At 46.5% G+C, this 16,233-nt stretch overlaps 1 pseudogene; it reads right to left on the bottom strand.

Moving 5' to 3' along the window:
- Positions 1 to 133: 133 nt before the first annotated feature.
- On the bottom strand, positions 134 to 14,383 carry LOC127909370 (centrosomal protein of 68 kDa-like; annotated as a pseudogene).
- Between the last annotated feature and the right edge of the window lie 1,850 nt (positions 14,384 to 16,233).

Raw genomic sequence — 16,233 nt, 5'->3', positions numbered from 1 at the left:
CCTGGAGTCCCCACAGTACACCAACTGCTGAATTCAGACACATTCTAGTTATTACACTTGAGCTCTACACTGATTGTACATAAAAATCAAGTGGCCATACAGTATGAGGTTTACTCAGTAGGAACAAGTAGTGTAGTTTTCACCAGGTTTAATCTGTGAATGAGGATTCCAATAGTGGGAAGGACAAAGTTTTCCAGGGTGTTTAAAAGTTCTCATTCGAAGTGTACATTACCCTCATAACATTCACAATTGATTACTACAGTAACAAAGACGCTGGTTAAAAACATGTTGCACATTAAAGGCTTTAGGTACAAGTACTGTAATTCTTAATGCACTTTTCATCCAGGTTTTCCATGTTCTGGCCCAAAGTGCTAACTGCTAGGCTACCTGCAGTCCTAAGGGCACTGAATGGTCAAACATCCTACATTACAAATCTACAATGATGTGTAGTGCAGACCGCATTCTAATTTGGAGTGATGAATAACGCTTCACCATCTGGTAGTCCGATGAATGAATCTGGCTTTGGTGGATGCCAGGAGAACACTAGCTGCCCGAATACATAGTGCAAACTGTAAAGTCTGGTGGAGGATAAATAATAGTCTGGAGCTTTTTTTCATGATTTAGACTAGGTCCCTTAGTTCCAGTGAAGGGAAATCTTAACGCTACAGCATACAATGATATTCTAGACGATTCTGTGCTTCCAACTTTGTGGCAACAGTTTGGAGAAGGCCCTTTGCTGTTTCAGCATGACAATGACCCAGTGCTCAAAGCGAGGTCCATACAGAAATGATTTGTCGAGATCGGTGTGAAAGAACTTGACTGCCTGCACAAAGCCCTGAGCTCAACCCCATCGAACACCTTTTAGATGAATTGGCGCACCGATTGGGAACCAGGCCTAATTGCCCAACATCAAGTGTTCAACCTCACTCATGCTCTTGTGGCTGAATGGAAGCAATTCCCTGCAGCAATGTTCTAACATCTAGTGAAAAGCCTTCCCAGAAGAATGGAGACTGTTATAGCAGCAAAGGAGGGAGCAACTCCATATTAATGCCCATGATTTTGGAATGAGAGGTTCAACGAGCAGGTGTCCCCACATACTTTTGGTCATGTTCTGTACCTTGATTAGATATGTATTCACCCCCCTGAGAAAATACACGTTAGAAACACCTTTGGCAGCGAATACAGCTGAGTCTTTTTGTGAAAGTCTAAGAGCTTTGCACACCGTGTACAAATAATAACTTGCCAATTATTATTCTTTTCATTATTCAAGCTCTGTCAAGTTGGTTGTTTATCATTGCTACCCTGAACAAAAATATAAAACACAACATGCAAAGTGTTATGAAAGATCCCAGAAATAAAAGATCCCAGAAATGTTTCATACTCACAAAAGCTAATTTCTCTCAAATTTTGAGCACACAGTTGTTTACATCCCTGTTAGTGTGCATATCAAGAAGATGATATCAAGAAGCTGATTAAACAGAATGATCATTACACAGGTGCACCTTGTGCTGGGGACAAGGCCTCTCTAAAATGTGCCGTTTTGTCACACAACACAATGCCACAGATGTCTCAAGTTTTGAGGGAGCATGAGTTGTGAGTTGAGTTGTGAGCAGTGAATGTTAATTTCTCTACCATGAGCCATCTACAACGTAGTTTTAGAGAATTTGGCAAAATCCAACTGGCCTCACAACCACAGACCACGTGTGTGGCGTCGTGTGGGCAAGCAGTTTGCTGATGTCAACGTTGTGAACAGAGTGCCCCATGGTGGCAGTGGGGTTATGGTATGGGCTGGCTTAAGCTACGGACAACAAACACAATTGCATTTTTTTATAGACGGCGATTTGAATGCACATCAACTCAGCATCAACTCAGGTTTGTGCCCATAGGCAACATTGTTGCCGGTGATGTCTGGTGAGGACCTGCCTTACAACAGGCCTACAACAAGCCCTCAGTCCAGCCTCTCTCAGCCTATTGCGGACAGTAATATATAATATAATAATATATGCCATTTCGCAGACGCTTTTATCCAAAGCGACTTACAGTCATGTGTGCATACATTCTACGTATGGGTGGTCCCGGGAATCGAACCCACTACCCTGGCGTTACAAGCGCCATGCTCTACCAACTGAGCACTGTTGTAACTCGGGCAATTGTTGTTGCCATCCTGTACCTGTCCCGCAAGTGTGATATTCGGATGTACCGATCCTGTGCAGGTGTTGTTACACGTGGTCTGCCACTGCGAGGATGATTAGCTGTCCGTCCGTTCTTAGGCATCTCACAGTACGGACATTGCAATTTACTGCCCTGGTCACATCTGCAGGGACCCTGGGCATCTTTCTTTTGGTTTTTCAGAGTCAGTAGAAAGGGTGCAGGGTGCATGTTTTGGAATATTTTTATTCTGCACAGACTTACATTTTTTCACTCTGTCATTTAGGTTAGTATTGTGGAGTAACTACAATGCTGTTTTCTCATATTACAACCAAAGTCTGTAACTGTTTTACAATCACCATGGTGAAATCCCTGAGCAGTTTCTTTCCTCTCCGGTAACTGAATTAGGAAGGACACCTGTATCTTTTTAGTGACTGGGTGTATTAAGCCTGATTAATAACTTCACCATGCTCAAAGGGAGATTCACTGTCTACTTTTTTATATTTCTACACTACCAATCGGTGCCCCTTGTGAGGCATTGAAAAACCTCTGGTCTTTGCGATTGAATCTGGGCTTGAAATGCACTAGTTGATTGAAGGACCTTCCAGATAATTGTATGTGTGGGGTCCAGAGATGGGGTAGTCATTCAACAATTATGTTGAACACTATTATTGAACACAGAATGAGTCCATGCAATTTATGTGATTTGTTAAGCAAATCTTTACTCCTAAACTTATTTAGGCTTGTCATAACACAGAGGTTGAATACTTTTTCAGCTTTTCCATCGCTGCAACTCCCGTATGGATTCGGGAGAGGCAAAGGTTGAGAGCCATGCGTCCTCCGAAAACTGACCCTGCCAAGCTGCACTGCTTCTTGACACACTGCTCATTTAACCCGGAAGCCAGAGGCACCAATGTGTCAGAGGAAACACCGTACAACTAACTGGCGACCGAAGTCAGTGTGCATGTGCCCGGCCCATCACAAGGAAACACTAGAGCGCATTGGGACAAGGGAATCATGGCCAGCAAAAACCCTCCCCTAACCCGGACAACGCTGGGACAATTGGATACCGCTTCATGGATCTCCCGGTTGCGTCCGGCTGCGACACAACCAAACCCGGGTCTGTAGTGATGCCTCAAGCACTTTGATGCAGTGCCTTAGGTCGCTGCGCCGCTTGGGAGGCCCTAGCTTTTCATTTTGAATTCATCTGTAAAAATGTCTGAAAACATAATTCCACTTTCACATTGTGAGGTATCGTGTGTAGATCAGTGACACAAAATGTAAATTTAATACATTTTCAAATCAGGCTGTAGCAACAAAATGTGGAAAAAGTCAAGGGGTGATAATTCTTTCTGAAGGCACTGTAAATTTAAAAAGCACTTAACAAAATAATGAATCAAAAGCATGACAACAGTCAACTGGTCTCTTTTCAACACAGCAAGGATCGTTCCACTATTTTTTAACCAAATGTCTATTTGTGATATAAATTGGATGCTACAGAAGGGTGCAGACACTTTTTTGCCGATTTCACTTGGTTTTGAGAAACTTAGACCACCCGCAATAGACTTCCTCATTGCATGTTCTGCAGTATGGGGGCTGTGGAAAAACACAAACAAAGGCTCCAAAAACACCCAAATACATTATCTTAGTGATACAGGTCATTAGATGTTGTACACATGAAATTATGTAATTCTGAACTTTATCTGCACCATTATATTATTCCAGTTTGTGCGACTCGAGCAGTATCCCCTACCAGCCTTTGTTAATGTTTTTCCATAGCCCCCACACTGCAGGACAAGCAATAAGGAAGTCTATTGCGAGTGGTCTAAGTTTCTGAAAACATACCATTGACATAAAAATGTTAACATTTGGTCAAAAGAAATGTGAACCAATCCTTTAAGGCAAGTCAAAAGGGAAGAAGCTCCTCCCCCTCATCAAGCCTGCTCCACCAATCCACACTCATTCTTCATTACTGAAAGAGAATAGGAGAAAACTGACTTCTTCTGATGATAAATAATAAACCTGATAACATGTCACTAGAGGGTGCTATAGAGTAATCATATCCCAATCTCTACATAACCGTAGAAACATACTATCCATGCCTCGAATGGAACCTTCACTGAGCGGTCCTCTGGACCGCCATCCTATCCGGGTCTCCTGCCTGGGTCTCCTCTCTCCCATTGGGCTCCCTGGGCTGGGTCAGTCTGTCCATGACTGAGATAATAGAGGAGAAGAGGTGCTCTGAGTGGGTCTCCAGTGCCTTGGACTGCCTCTCAATAAGACAGAGGGTCTCTTTCAGAACTGGGGGACATAAGAAGAGGAAGAAAGAGAGGGGGGAGAGACAGGGGAAGAGAGATGAGAGAATAGTATAGAGATGAGTATAGAAAACAGAAGAGAAATGGGAAACTGTAGTGTTACATTTCACATTCAACCCACTAAGATTCCTTCCTGTGACATGTAACAACTTGGAATAAGAGAAAGAGCAGAAAACAGAGCCCCCAAACTCTTAGTCATGCATGGCCGCATTCTCCTCACACAGTTTCCTGCTTCTGTCAGAGGAGAGGACTGTGGGTATAGAATTACTCCTGACCACCAGAACAAATCTACAGTATGCCAGTGTTAGATGTTGAATTGAACTATATGGGAACTGAAACAAATAGTCAAGCTCACCACTGTTAGCAGACAAGAAATTCTACCCTTTTATCAAGGTAGCCTTCACACAAACAAGTAAACTCATTTGTCATTTGTAATGTGGAGCCCTTTAAAAAAAAAAACAGGCAGCGCCCACTTCAATAGTCTCAGATGTTGTTGCTGTGTCATGCAATTCATTTTACGCTTCCGTTAGTAAAGGAGCACAAGTGTATTTCAGAATTCACAAAGGGAAATAGTGTAGGGTGGTGTGTTGGCCTCGTCGTCTTCTTTCGGTGAAACACTTCCACACCCTTTACTAAGAAGAAGTCTGATAGTCAAAACTGTTCGCTGCTCTGGCCCCCCAATGGTGGAACAAACTCCCTCACGACGCCAGGACAGCGGAGTCAATCACCACCTTCCGGAGACACCTGAAACCCCACCTCTTCAAGGAATACCTAGGATAGGGTAAGTAAGGGTAAGTAATCCTTCTCACCCCCCCAAAAAAAGATTTAGATGCAAGTGGCTGTTCCACTGGATGTCATAAGGTGTATGCACCAATTTGTAAGTCACTCTGGATAAGAGCGTCTGCTAACTGACTTAAATGTAATGTAAATGTGATAGGCTGATCCGCTTGAGTTGAGAGTAGGATCATTCCTGTGTGAAGACAGACTCATTTCTAAACCTGTCCTAAATATCAGGTGGTGGGTGACACCTGAGATACAGTAGGTATAAATGAAATAGCTGCAGGCAAAGAGTAACTTGTCAGTGATGGAAGGGTCACCGGGAGAAGTGGAGGTCAAACAACCCAGGAGAAGCCCTCCAGTTTGCAGAATAGAGGTGGTCAGGGGCTAGTGGGCGTTCACTTCTCTCTGAAACCTCTGGAGGGAGAAAACGAGGGGGAAGGAGAGAGTGAGATGGGGTGAAGAAGACAAAGGGAAAAACAGAGGTAGTGGGGAGAAAGAGGCACATAGAGAGAGAGAAAGAGAGAGAGAGAGGGAGAGAGAGAAGGGGGCAAAGTGGGTTGATTAATCCATTTTCCCAAGATATAAAGCTGAGAAGATGCGTAGTGTATACCCGAAGAATTAAATATAGAATTGATTTATATGACAATTTAAAGTATCTGTGTATGTGCACCACTGACCTTATAATCCGCCAGGGATGATTTGACAGTCTTGATGTCCACAGTGGGCGGCTCCAGTACCTCCATCCTCTCCACCACCGTGTACAGCCATTGGATGAGCTCCTCCAGGTTAGAACAGAAGGTCTGATGGGTAAACAGGTCGCAAGTCGCAGAATTAATATCAAATTGGCCAACAACAGCTTGTTCGTGGATTTGCATTTTAGTTGTATTTAAAGGTGCTACACATAGGATGTGTGTTGTTGTTGAATTTGTGCATTGTAATTTCAGAAAATGTCCATAATATATCGGTCGTAATAGTGGAATCATAGTGTTTCACAGTATAACTTACCCGCCAGTGTTGTGATTGGCTGTGATATTCGCCGGTTGATTTCTCCCGCCGGAGCAGAAGCTGTTCTGACTTTGTGGCTGTGCTTCAGTTTGTTTTAGTTTATGTGAGCGTACCAAGTAATTAGGCGTCACTCTAAAGCGGGAAGGTGGAATAAACGAGTCAGGAGTAGGTTTTCTTGATTGAACACAGTTCTCTATTGAGGGTATTTTGTCAACAAAAACATTCTAACATAATCAATGAAAAATCTTCCAAGGAAAAAAAACACACATCTTCTTCTCCAGATGAAACAAGAACACAATAGGATAATCTTTAAACTACAACAAACATAAATCACGGGTTTGTCACCATCTTCGTGGTTCTTTCAGCACAGCTTCTCTCTCTCGGTGGCCATCTTCCAGAGATAGTTTTCTCCCTCTCTGCTAGTTCCATTCTCTCTTTTATAGGGGAAGGAGAGTATCTCATTAGTACCGTCAGCTGTGCTTAATTGACTCTGGTTACCTTGTCTCCCATGCTTTGTTGGGCTACTATCCATGAGCCCAGCCTGCCCTCTAGTGGTCCTTCCACATACCTTCCCCCCCAGGACCGAACCGGAGGGTCGGGCGCCAGACGCACCGTCTTGGTCGCGTCGGGACAGCGCGTCTGCATTCCCGTTCCTCGATCCGGCCCTGTGGATGACATGGAAAGAGAACGGTTGTAAAGACAAAAACCATCTGGCTATTCTGTTGTTATTGTTTCTCTTACCAGCCATCCACGTGAGGGGCGCATGGTCAGTAACTAATGCAAACCTCCGACCCAGTAGGTAGTACCGGAGATAATCGAGGGCCCACTTGATGGCTAAGGCCTCTTTCTCTACGGTCGCATACCTCTGTTCCCGATCGCTGAGTTTCCTACTAATGAAGAGAATCGGCTTCTCTGCTTCACCTTCACCCTGAGCTAGTACGGCCCCGAGCCCTGTATCCGAGGCGTCGACCTGCACAATGAACTCTTGTGAGAAGTCCGGAGCCTGTAGAACGGGATCAGAACACAGGCCATCTTTTAACAATTGAAAGGCCTCTTCCGTCTCGTCTTTCCACTCTACCTGGTTTGGCAGGTTTTTCCTGATGAGGTTTGTGAGGGGTTGGCAATGGTTGCATATCCCGGGATAAAACGGCGATAATATCCTGTTATCCCTAAGAAGGCCCGAACGTCTCGCTTGGTCCGGGGTCGAGGCCAGTCACGAATTGCCCTGGTCTTCTCTGCCTGCGGGCGTATTTTCCCATTCCCCACGGTATACCCCAGGTATTCCGCTTCGGACAGGCCCAGGCAGCATTTATTTGGATTGGCTGTCAACCCTGTGGCTTCCAAACTCACGAGCACCGCCCGTAATCGCATGAGGTGACTATCCCAGTCCTCGCTGTGGATGACCACATCGTCTATGTACGCCGCTGCATACTCTTGATGGGGCCGTAGAATGGCATCCATGAGGCGTTGGAAGGCTGCAGCGGCTCCGTGCAGTCCGAAGGGCATCCTCACATACTGGAAAAGCCCCTCTGGGGTGGCGAAGGCAGTCTTTGGGCGATCCTCCGGAGCCACCGGCACTTGCCAATATCCCTTCGTCAAATCCAGGGTAGTGATGAACTTGGCCTTTCCTAAGCTCCTCTTTTTTTTCTTTGCCTTCCAGGGCCATCAAAGCCACCTCCTCCTCTCGTCCATGGTACGTCTTCAGCAGGTTTATGTGATAGAGTTGGACCTTCTTCCTCCTGTCAGGTTGCTTGATGAGGTAATTGACCGGTGAGACCCTTTTCATTACCTCGTAGGGCCCCCTCCACTGCGCCAGCAAGCGATGTTCGGCCGTGGGCACAAGCACCATCACTTTCTCTCCCACGGTGAACTCACGGGGGTCGCAGATTTATCATAGGCCCGGCCTTGGGTCCTTTGGGCCTTCTCCATATGCTCCTTGACTATGGGCCACACTGCTGACAGGCGGTCTCTCATCAGGGTAATGTGTTCTATTGTGGATCGAAAGGGGCATGGTTGGGTCTCCCAGGTCTCCTTGGCTAAGTCGATGATTCCTCGACAGGGTCTGCCATAGAGCAATTCAAACGGAGAGAATCCAGTGGATGCCTGGGGTACTTCTCGCAGGGCAAACATTAAGTGTGGGAGAAGCATGTCCCAGTTTTTCCCGTCTCGGGACACCACTCTTCTCAACATGCTTTTAATTATTTTGTTCAAGCGTTCACACAAACCATCTGTTTGAGGGTGGAATATGCTTGTACGTATCTGTTGAACCTGATATAACCGACACAAGTCCTTCATCAACCGGGACATGAACGGGGTTCCTTGATCGGTTAAGATCGTCTTGGGAAGGCCCACCCGAGAGAACATCAGGAATAACTCCTTGGCAATTCCCTTTGACGACATGTTACGTAGGGGTATGGCCTCCGGGAACTTGGTAGCATAATCTATAACCACTAGGATGTACTCGTGTCCTCTGGCGGATTTTGGGAGGGGTCCTACGAGGTCCATAGCTATGCGTTCAAAGGGAGTCTCTATGATGGGGAGAGGAATCAAAGGGTTACGTAGGTGTGGCCGTGGGGCTGTACGTTGACATTGATCACACGTCTTACAATACCGGGCCACATCTCGGGTGACACGGGGCCAATAGAATCTCTGCATGATTCTGTCAATCGTCTTGTCTCGTGCCAGGTGTCCTCCTAGGACGTGGGAATGGGCTAACTGTAGAACTGTATCCCTGTATGTTCTAGGCACCATTAGTAATTCCTGGTTTTCCCCCCTTCGTCGTACGACCCAGTATAAGAGACCCCGCCTGATTGCATAGTAAGGAAGAGGGGACTCACCTGATCCGTCGACGTTCCTTCCGTCGATCACCTTCACCTTCCTCATGGCCTCCCTTAGGTCTGGGTCTCTATGCTGCGAGGTGCCGAACTGTCCCTTTAATTCCTGGGGCAGGTCAACCTCAGTAGAGGGATGTGGAGGTTGTTCCACATCGCCATCAGGGGAGACCGAGGAGAATCCCTTCCAGGTTCCCTCCTCGGATGGAGCTTCAAATATATCCCTTAGTGCCTGGTTGCTCCTTCCTTCTTGTGTTGTGTATAACCCTTCACAGGTGTCTTCATCGGTGGTTTCCTGGAATATCTGTCGTAAACGTTGGGTCGCTATTTCTTCCTCTGCTGTAGAGGACGAGGACGCGGCTACGTCTCCTTGTAGTACTACTACCTCGGGCTTGGAGATTCTCTTCTTTCCTGTCCCCCTTCTTCCCATGCATAACGTCATCTGCCGAAGCTCCTTATATAGGGGACAGTCTCTCCCGATCAATAATGGCACCTTCAGCTGGGGCACTTTCCCTGCCCTGACTGTACACCTTCCTTTTGGAGTGAGAATAGGCAGATTCACAGTGGGGTAATAGTGGGTGTCTCCATGGATACAGGATGCGGCTACTTTGTCTGGTAGCAGTGTTGCGGAGGTCACCATCCGCTCCTCTACTAACGTAACCATACTTCCCGAGTCGAGAATAGCTACCACATCTTGTCCTTCAACTCGCACCGGAATCTCTGAGGCTGGGGCTATCTCTGCTAACCAACAGTGTTGATCCTGCCCCCTCAAAACGGGATGTGTGGGGGTAGGCAGTGACGACTCCGTGACCATGGGCTCATCCTTGCTAGGACATTGTGGGGCATAATGGTTGGGAGACTGACACTTATAACACCGACCCGGCTGTGTGGTGGCTGACTTCTCCCACCTCCGGGGGCTTGGACGTTTCGGTGGCGGGCGCGCGGGGTGAGTCGTGGTACGGGATTGGAAGACTCCTTCCGTTCCTCCTTGTCACTTTTTAACAACTCCCCTGTAGACCGATATGTTTCCACCGCCTGGGCTATGTCGTCGGCTGACAACGGGTTGGCTTGCCCCACAACCCTTTTAAGTCACTGGGTAATTCTCTCAATATCTTGTCCACTACGAGAGTCTCTATCACAGGTCCTACTCCCTTTCCAGGTTCTAGCCACTGTTTCGTCAGTCGTATTAAGGCGAAGATCTGGGCACGGACGGGTTGATCAGCTGTATAGGTCCATTGATGGAACTTTACAGCCCTATCTCTGGCAGTCAGCTGGTACCGGGACAGGATCTCGGTTTTTAGTCGCCCATAGTCCGCAGCTTCGCGGGAATCCAGGTCAAAATAGGCTTCCTGAGCCACCCCGGTCAAAAGAGGAGCTAATGCGCTCGCCCATTCTGTGGGCGGCCACTCTTCCAAGGTGGCCGTCCTTTCGAAGGTCATGAGGAAGGCCTCAATATCATCCTCCTTGGAGAGACGAGGTAAGATGGCGTGAGCAGCCGCTCTTGGCCTAACTCTAGGTTCTTCTCGTCGACTCAGCTGTTGTTGCAGGAGTTCTATGGTTGTCTGCTGTGCCGTGATCAATTGTTGCAGTAGGGCGTTATCCATCGTTCTTGAATGGTTCCTCCGGGTCTTCTGGAAGAATATTAATTTACTCACTTATCCTTGTGTCACTCGTCCACCTAATGCCCGCATCCTCCACCAATGTGAGCGTACCAAGTAATTAGGCGTCACTCTAATGCGGGAAGGTGGAATAAACGAGTCAGGAGTAGGTTTTCTTGATTGAACACAGTTCTCTATTGAGGGTATTTTGTCAACAAAAACATTCTAACATAATCAATGAAAAATCTTCCAAGGAAAAAAACACACATCTTCTTCTCCAGATGAAACAAGAACACAATAGGATAATCTTTAAACTACAACAAACATAAATCACGGGTTTGTCACCATCTTCGTGGTTCTTTCAGCACAGCTTCTCTCTCTCGGTGGCCATCTTCCAGAGATAGTTTTCTCCCTCTCTGCTGGTTCCATTCTCTCTTTTATAGGGGAAGGAGAGTATCTCATTAGTACCGTCAGCTGTGCTTAATTGACTCTGGTTACCTTGTCTCCCATGCTTTGTTGGGCTACTATCCATGAGCCCAGCCTGCCCTCTAGTGGTCCTTCCACATTTATGTGAGAAAAAAAGTACTGAATAGTGTAGGGAATCATTGTACCATGTAAATCGCTGAGAAAAATATGTTCAGCAACCAAAAATATTGTTTTTACAGCCGTTTGAAGCTGGTGAACTAAAACCCGAAAGTAAGAATCTTTTTTCTTATTGAAAAGATGTTTCACGGTGATTTAGATGGTACAATGACTCCCTACACTATCCAGCGCTAGTTCTCACATAAAGTGAAATTGATCGAACGGTGTAGAATTTTTGCAAATATCACAGCCAATCACATTAATACTGTGAAACATCATCATTCCACTATTAGCGCCAGATACACTGAATGTACAAAACATTAGGAACACCTGCTCTTTCCATGACAGGTGAATCCAGGTGAAAGTTATAATCCTTTATTGATGTCACCTGTTAAATCCACTTCAATCAGTGTAGATGAAGGGGAAGAAGACGGGTTAAAAAATGATTTTTAAGCCTTGAGACAATTGAGACATAAATTGTGTATGTGTGCCATTCAGAGGGTGAATGGGCAAGGCAAAAGATTGTGCCTTTGAGTGCCTTTGAACGGGGGGTATGGTAGTATGTGCCAGGCGCACCGGTTTGTGTCAAGAATTGCAACACTTCTGGGCTTTTCCCGTGTGTATCAAGGACATCCAGCCAACTGTGGAATGCTTTCTAAACCTTGTAGAGTCCATGCCCCGACAAATTGAGGCTGTTCTGGGAAATGCAGAACGTTCCTAATGTTTTGCACACTCAATGTATTATGGACATTTTCTGAAATGCCAAAATTGGCAATGAAAAAAATATATATATATATCCTGTGTGTGGCACCTTTAAGATAGATGAGACCTACGTATGTACTGTACATGTATTATGCAATATTCCATTATCAACACCTTGCATTGATTGTGTAATGTGTATTGTATTTCATTGTGCGGTGTATCATATTGCATTACGCTGCATTGTATTGGTGGAAGTGGCACATGCTTGTCATTATATTCCACAAAATACAGTGATCATCTTACAGTAGCTCTCTGTCCTAACCTGGATGTGCTGCATGAGGGACTCCCTTTGCTCCTGCTCCCCCTGGCTCCCCGTCTGGAACTCAGGCAGGGTTAGTCCACCCACCATGCCAGCCGCCTCCCTCAGACTGGCCATTCACACTCCCCTGCTTACTACCCCAGCCTCCATCCTAAAACCAGGGCCTCTGGCTGCCTGGAAGGACTCCCCACAATTGCTCGCTTCAAATGCGGAAAGTATTTGAAGTCAAACACGTGCTAAATTAAAAACTATTGCAAATACTATAAAATACCATAGAATAATAGAGCCTACTAAAATGCTGCCACCAACACATACCTTTATTGAAGTGTTGAAGTGCTTCAGAAATGGACACTTCCTCTTTCTCCTTCTCTTCCTCCCTTTCTTCCTCCTTATTCTGCTCCTGTTCTTCTCTCTCCGCCTCCTATTTCTCTGCCATGGTCATGCAGGACTGGACAGAGTTGTTCCCCCTCTCCAGGGAGTCCCAATTGGCTGTGACAGACTGGCTGAGTTGGGCTGTCACCTCCCTGACCTGCTGGGACAAACCTCCAACTCCTCCAACTGCTCCGGGAGAGGCCAGAACTCCTCGTCCCAATCCCACTCTCCGAGGTACCCTGGCCGGGGAAGGATACTGGTTCTGCGGATGAACGTGGTGGAAGAGGAGGAGGAGCTGCCATGTTGGCGGTAGTGACCTCCCCCGCTACGATGTGAATGGTTCAGACCACCACCACTTCCACTATAGTACAGACTCTCTACTGATAGACCAATAGGGTCTGCAGAGAAGAAGGGGCTAGTGGAGAGGCGACCATCAGAGGATTTGGAGTGTGAGAACCCGCGCAGCTCAGATGACCTCTGACCTATACCCAGCATCCCCATCTCCCTGGCACTACTAGTGCCCATCCCTGCTGTGGCACTTAGGGAAACGTCCAAAGCTGATAGGCTGATGGAGCTGCAGAGACGGTCCAGTTCTATCCCCGAATCCAGGAGGCCTGGGTCTGTCTGAATGAGAGACCCACCCCCGAGCTCTGAGGTATCCCATCCACCCACCCCCCTACCTGGCCTCAGGGGGTAGGTGTAGTCCAGGAGGGTCTGATACTCCTTGTCAGAGTCCCAGCTCGAAGAGTGTCGGTCTGGGGAGTGGGGCAGGGAGCTGGAAATGGCATAGGGCCAGTAGTTGGCCTGGTAGGGGGACATGGTGTGGAGCGCAGGGTTGGAGCGACCCTTGGGGTCGCACACTGAAGGGCCTACGTTTAGATACGTTTCCCCTCCCTCTTCACGTGATTGATAAACTTCACCTGCAAACATTCTCAGCTCTGTCCGTCTCTGTCTGGAGGGGCGCAAATGGGAGATGTAGGAAGGCGAGAGGGAGGATAGCAGAGTGGAGGTCCACTTGGGTCTGAGTGGAGTAGAGAAGCTATGGACCTCCAGGGGTCCATAGCTACAACCAGGTGTTGAGATCCTCTTTGGAAGCTGAGCAGGGTGAGATGTCAGCCTGAGAGGGGTTGAGGTTGTTTGGGTACTCCTGTTGATGGTCTGCTCTATGACGGTCTGCTTCATTACTGCTACCTTCCCACTGTCGCTCCTATGGTGAGGTATAGATTAGGAGTAGGTACAGCTAACATACACTGTAGTATTCATTGTTATTATTTGCATAGTAGAAGTAGAATTAGTTTCAAAGCAAAAATAAATAAAAAATCAGTGTTCTTTATAGTTCTCAGAAGTCATACAATTGTAGCAGTCAATGCATTTGTTACAAAGCATATACACTCCCATCTCACGTGTTCTGGGTGCTCCTGTACGTATGATTTCTTTAGGATGGAGGCCTGCAGCTGCTCCGTGGTGGTGGCCACCGGGGTTCTTATAGAGTACTGCCTCCTGTCACTCATATAACCCGGAGGTGGGTGCCATGTTTGCATTCCTCCTGGGACCACCGCTGTCCCCTTTCCTCCTCTCCTCGCCTTTGTCTTTGGAATGTTGGGTTGTTGTTCTGCCTGTCCCACTCCTCTGGATAAACTCTGGAATCCGGGTCTTCTGTCGCCCACTGCAGTCCTTGGACTCCAGCGGAGAGACGTATGCTGGGAAGGCCCTGTCAACTCCCAGCTCCATGGTTACATGGAAAGGCCCAGAGATGCGTCATGTGTCCAAGGCAACCGCTGAAATTGACAGCAAAACAAAAAAAAAGTACATTTCAGTCTGTAAACAGTTGTTGCGATGTAAAACAAAGACGGGTTGCATGGTCAGGGTTGGCAGCACAGATACGTATGAGGGCCCTTATTGGGTCCACGTGAGTGGAATGATATCATATGTTTGCTCCTGGCTGCCTGACTCGCCTCACTGATCTCATTGAGTCTGCATGCTCAGGCTTGCCTTGCCAGTGTCCGCTGGACCAGGAGAAAGGACACTGCCCTTTGTCCACTTCTGCAGTGTTCCTGGCAGTAACGTAGCTACAACCAGACAGACCAACCATATAAAACACGCAAACATTTAGCATCCATCCAGCTAGAGCCGCCTGACAAGTCATGCTGATATGGCAATGTAAACCGTCATATTAGGGTAACGTGCGGTAACAAGTGGTTTATTTATAGTAAGGCTCCCCTAATAGACTAAAAGACCAAAAGTATGTGGACACCTGCTTGTCGAACATCTCATTCCAAAAGAGCTGCATCCTACCAAACTACCTACCCTCCATTACAACTACAGCACCCGATGTCACAGGAAGGCCATAAAGATCATCAAGGACAACAACCACCCGAGCCACTGCCTGTTCACACCATTATCACCCAGAAGGCGTGGTCAGTACTGGTGTATCAAAGCTGGGATCGAGAGATTGAAAAACGGCTTCTATCTCAAGGCCATCAGACTGCTAAATAGCAATCACTAACTCAGAGAGGCCGCTGCCTGTATTCAGACCCAATCACTGGGCACTTCAATGAATGGATCACTAGTCACTTTAAAAAATGCCACTTTAAATAATGTTTACATATCTTACATTACTCATATCACATGTATATACTGTATTTTATACCATCTATATTGCACCTTGCCTATGCCGCTTGGCCATTGCTCATCCATATACTTATATGGACATATTCTTGTATGGACATATTCTCATTCACCCCTAGATTTGTGTGTATTCGGTAGTTGTTGGGGAATTGTTAGATATTACTGCATTGTCGGAACTAGAAGTACAAGCATTTCGCTACACTCGAATTAACATCTGCTAACCATGTGTATGTAACCAATACAATTTGATTTGATTTGATTTACGTGGCTAAAATGCTCACTATCCTACATATAGCTACGTATTGAACTACATATTGAACTTCCATCCTCTCTGGCCAGGTGCACAATGTATGAATTTCTGCTTGTATCAAAATCGTCGTTATAATCATTGGCCAGTACGGAGAATTAAGTCAAAACATAAGTCCAAATCCCTATCTCCACCCATGGCAGATTTAGGAAAGGGACAATTTTAGGTAGCTAGCTAGGCATCGGTGGACAACACAACAAGAAGCAACAATTCAAGTTCTGTCAATTGAGTTTGGATTTTGATGTGATGTGATTGGTGTTAAGGCAAATCCAAACTAGTTTCACTTGACACTTTTTTTTTGGTGTGCCAGGAACATTCACAGTTGAGCTCACTCAGTTCAGCTCAACGCTGATTGGCTATTATTGTAGGGAGGCCAAATATGGTCTGGCTTTTGCATTCTATGCTACGGCTGGCAACAATGTCATACTCTTTTTGATCAGACAGCATCAGATAGATGAGGTACACATGGAGAGACAGAGCATCCGCTCAGATGCTTTCTCCAGCGTTTACATGAAAGGCATGGGCTCTGCTGAGTTTTTTTGTGCAGGCTGTACACACTCCAATAGTCTCTCATTCACAATTTGACAAGCACTTGATAATGCCTCCAATTTACTGGCGGCATCCACTTTGTGTGGCCGTAATGCCC

This window comes from Oncorhynchus keta, chromosome 2, assembly GCF_023373465.1.
Source record: "Oncorhynchus keta strain PuntledgeMale-10-30-2019 chromosome 2, Oket_V2, whole genome shotgun sequence".
Classification (NCBI taxonomy): Eukaryota; Metazoa; Chordata; class Actinopteri; order Salmoniformes; family Salmonidae; genus Oncorhynchus; species Oncorhynchus keta.
The sequence above is the reverse complement of the archived record's forward strand: the minus strand, read 5'-3'. Positions and strand labels throughout refer to the sequence as shown.